We start from the raw sequence: 4,662 nt of genomic DNA, 5'->3' as shown, positions 1-4,662 counted from the left end.
AAAAAAAAAAAAAAAAAGAAATAACAGGAATTCTGTAAACTATACAAACCATGGAAATTAAACAATATGTTCCTGAATGACAACTGGGTCAATACAGAAACTAAGAAGGAAACTGAAAATTTTATTTTAACAAATGATAATGGAAACACAACACACCAAAATCCATGGGCTACAGCAAAGGCAATACTAAGAGGGAACTTTATAAGTGATAATTAACTCCAGGTGGATTAAAGACTTAAAACACCATAAAAACCCTAGAAGAAAACCAAGGCAATACCATTCAGGACATAGGCATAGGCAAGGACTTCATGACTAAAATACCAAAAGCAATGGCAACAAAAGCCAAAATGAACAAATGGGATCTAATTAAACTTAAGAGCTTCTGCACAGCAGAAGAAACTATCATTAGAGTGAACCAGCAATCAACAGAATGGGAAAAAATTTTTGAAATCTACCCATCTGACAGAGGGCTAATAAGCAGAATCTGGAAAAAACTTAAACAAATTTACAAGAAAAAACAACCCCATCAAAAAGTGGGTGAAGGATATGAACAGACACTTGTCAAAAGAAGACATTTATACAGCCAACAAACATGTGAAAAAAAGCTCATCATCACTGATCATTAGAGAAATGCAAATCAAAACCACATTGAGATACCATCTCATGCCAGTTAGAATGGTGATCATTAAAAAATCAGGAGACAACAGATGCTGGAGAGGATGTGGAGAAACAGGAAAGCTTTTACACTGTTGGTGGGAGTATAAATTAGTTCAACCATTGTGGAAGACAGTGTGGCAATTCCTAAAGGATCTAAAACTAGAAATACCATTTTTGACCCAGCAATCCCATTACTGGGTATATACCCAAAGGATTATAAAACATTCAATTATAAAGACACATGCACATGTATGTTTATTGCAGTACTGTTTACAATAGCAAAGGCTTGGAACCAACCCAAATACCCATCAATGATAGACTGGATAAAGAAAATGTGGGACATATATACCATGGAATACTATGCAGCCATAAAAAAGGATGAGTTCATGTCCTTTGCAGGGACATGGATGAAGCTGGAAACCATCATTCTCAGCAAACTGACACAAGAACAGAAAACCAAACACTGTATGTTCTCACTCATAAGTGGGTGTTAAAGAATGAGAACACATGGATACAGGGAAGGGAACATCACACACTGGGGCCTGTTGACGGGTGGGGGGACTAGGGAAGGGATAGCAGGGGGTGGGAGGATTGGGGAGGGCTAACATTAGGACAAATACCTAATGTAGATGACAGGGGATGGATGCAGCAAACCACCATGGCACATGTATACCTATGTAACTAACCTGCACATTCTGCACATGTACCCCAGAACTTAAAGTATAATTAAAAAACAAATATATATATATATATATATGAAAAAAGGCCAGGCATGGTGGCTCACTCCTGTAATCTTAGCACTTGGGGAGGCTGAGGTGGGAGGATCGCTTGAGGTAGGAGTTCAAGACCAGCCTGGGCAACATAGTGAGACCCTGTCTCAAATTAAAAAAGAAGAAGAACAAAGGAAGAAGAAGAAGATTGAAGAAGAACAAGGAAGAAGGAAGAAGAAGAGGAGGAAGAGGAGAAAAACTTCAAATAAATAACCTAATGAAACATCTTTTTTTTCTTTAGGTCTCCTCTGTGGACATGAAATATCTTAAAGAACTAGAAAAACAGGCAGGGCACAGTGGCTCACACCCGTAATTCCAGCACTTTGGGAGGATAAGGTGGGCGGATCACTTGAGCACAAGAGTTTGAGACCAGCCTGGACAACACAGTACCCTGTCTCTACCAAAAATACAAAAAAATTAGCTAGACATAGTGGCATATGCCTGTAGTCACAGCTACTTGGGGCAGGCGGCAGAGGCCTGAGGTGGGAAGACTGCTTGAGCCCAGGAGGCAGAGGTTGCAGTAAGCCAGAATCAAGCCACTGCAATCCAACCTGGGTGACAGAGTAAGACCTGGTCTCAAAAAAAAAAAAAAAAAAAAAAAAAGGGCCAGGCACAGTAGCTCACACTTGTAATCCCAGTACTTTGGGAGGTCAAAGCAGGCTAATCACCTGAGGTCAGGAGTTTGAGACCAGCCTGGCCAACATAATGAAACCTTGTCTCTACTAAAAATACAAAAAATTAGCTAGGTATGGCGGCAGGTGCCTATAATCTCAGTTAGTTGGAAGGCTGAGGCAGGAGACTGGCTTGAACCCGGGTGGCAGAGGTTGCAGTGAACCGAGACTGCTCCACTGCACTCCAGCAAGAAAAGAAAAGAAAATCAAGAGCAAATTAAACTCCAAGTTAGTAGAAGAAAAGAAATAATAAAGATCAGAGCAGAAATAAACAAAATGGAAACAAACAAAACAATAAAAATATCAAAAAATGAAGAGTTGGTTTTTTGAAATGATAAACAAAACTGACAAAGCTTTAGGCAGACTAAGAAACAAAGGGAGAAGACTCAAATAAAATCAGAGATTAAAAAGGAGACAGCTGATATCCCAGAAATTCAGGAGATGATTAGTGGCTACAATGAGCAACTATATGTCCAATAAGTTGGAGAATCTAGATGAAATAGTTCCTCAACACAAAAAACCTTCCAAAATTAAACCATGAAGAAATCCAAAACAAGATTGAAGCTGTAATAAGAAGTCTTATTCATTTGAGACAGAGTGTCACTCTGTTGCCCAGGAGTGCAGTGGTTTGATCTCAGCTCACTGCAACCTCTGCCTCCCAGGTATAAGTGATTCTCCTGCTTCAGCCTCCTGAGTAGCTGAGACTACAGACGTGCATCACCATGTACAACTAATTTTTTTTTTTTTTGAGACAGTCTTGCTCTGTCACCTAGGTTGGTGTGCAGTGGCATGATCTCGGCTCACTGCAACCTCTGCCTCCTGGGTTCAATCTATTCTCCTGCCTCAGCCTCTTGAGTAGCTGGGATTACAGGTGTGTGCCACCACGTCCAGCTAATATTTGTATTTTAATAGAGATGGGATTTTGCCATGTTGGCTGGCTGGTCTCGAACTCCTGACCTCAGGTGATCCCCCCGCCTTGGCCTCCCAAAGTGCTGGGATTTCAGGCATGAGCCACTGTGCCCAGCCAAGTATCTCATCAAAGAAAAGTCCAAGACCTAATGGCTTCACCACTGAATTCTACTCAATATTTAAAGAATCAACAGAATGAAGGACAAAAACCATATGATTATTTCAATTGATGCTGAAAGAGCATTTGATAAAATTCAACATCCCTTCATCATAAAAACCCTAAAAACACTGGGTATAGAAGGAACACAGTAAAAGCCATAGCTAGCCTATAGCTAGTTTCATACTGAATGGGGAAAAACCGAAAGACTTTCCTTTAAGATCTGGAACACGACAAGGATACCTGCTGTTACCACTGTTATTCGACATAGTACTTGAAGTCCTAGTAAGAGCATTCAGACAAGAGAAAGAAATAAAGGGCATCCAAATTGGAAAGGAAGAAATAAAATTATCACTATTCGCAAATGATGCGAATTTACATATGGAAAAACCCAGGGACTCCACCAAAAACCTATTGAAAGTGATAAACTAAGTTGTAGGATACAAAATCAACATACATTCAGGTATAACCTTAAGACAAATAAAAAAATAAAAACAAAACAAACAAAATCGACATATAAAAATGAGTAGCATTTCTATATGTTAACAGCAAACAATCTGAAAAAGATATCAAGAAAGTAATCCTGCCAGGGGCAGTGGCTCAAGCCTGTAATCCCAGCACTTAGGGAGGCTGAGGCTGGTGGATTACTTGAGGTCAGGAGTTCGAGAGTAACCTGGCCAAAATGGTGAAATCCCGTCACTACTAAAAATACAAAGAAGTTAGCTGGGCATGGTGGTGGGTGCCTGTAATCTCAGCTAATTGGGAGGCTGAGGCAGGAGAATTGCTTCAACCAGGAGACAGTGGTTGCAGTGAGCCAAGATGGCGCCACTGCGCTCCAGTCTGGGCCACAGAGTGAGACTCTGTCTCCAAAAAAAAAAAAAAGAAAAGAAAAGAAAGTAATCCTATTTACAATAGCTACAAATAAAATAAAATACCCAGGAATTAATTTAAACCAAAGAATTAAAAGAGCTCTATAACGAAAATCATAAAACACTACAGCAAGAAATTGAAGAGAACATGAAATAATGGAAATATATATTTAAAAAAGGATATTCCATGTTTATGAATTGGAAGAATCAATATTGTTTAAATGTCCATACTACCCAAAGCAACCTACAGACTCAATCCAATGCTATGAAAATACCAATGACATTCATATGGAACCACAAAAGACCCAGAATAGCCAAAGCTATCTTGAGCAAAAATTAAAAAAAAAAAACTGGAAGAATCACATTACCTGATCTTGAATTATACTACAGAACTATAGTAACCAAAACAGCTGGTACTTGCATAAAACAAGGCACATAGACCAATGGAACAAAACAGAGAATCCAGAAACAAATCTATACATATATAGTAAACTGAAAAGACAGTCTCTTCAATAAATGGTGCTGGGAAAACTGGATATCCAATACGCAGAAGAATGAAACTTAACCCCTACCTCTCACCATATACAAAACTTGTTTGTTTTCTGGTTTTTTTTTTTTTTTTTTTTTTT

The sequence above is a fragment of the Cebus imitator genome, unplaced genomic scaffold (genome assembly GCF_001604975.1).
Source record: "Cebus imitator isolate Cc_AM_T3 unplaced genomic scaffold, Cebus_imitator-1.0 Scaffold181, whole genome shotgun sequence".
NCBI lineage: Eukaryota > Metazoa > Chordata > Mammalia > Primates > Cebidae > Cebus > Cebus imitator.
The sequence above is the reverse complement of the archived record's forward strand: the minus strand, read 5'-3'. Positions refer to the sequence as shown.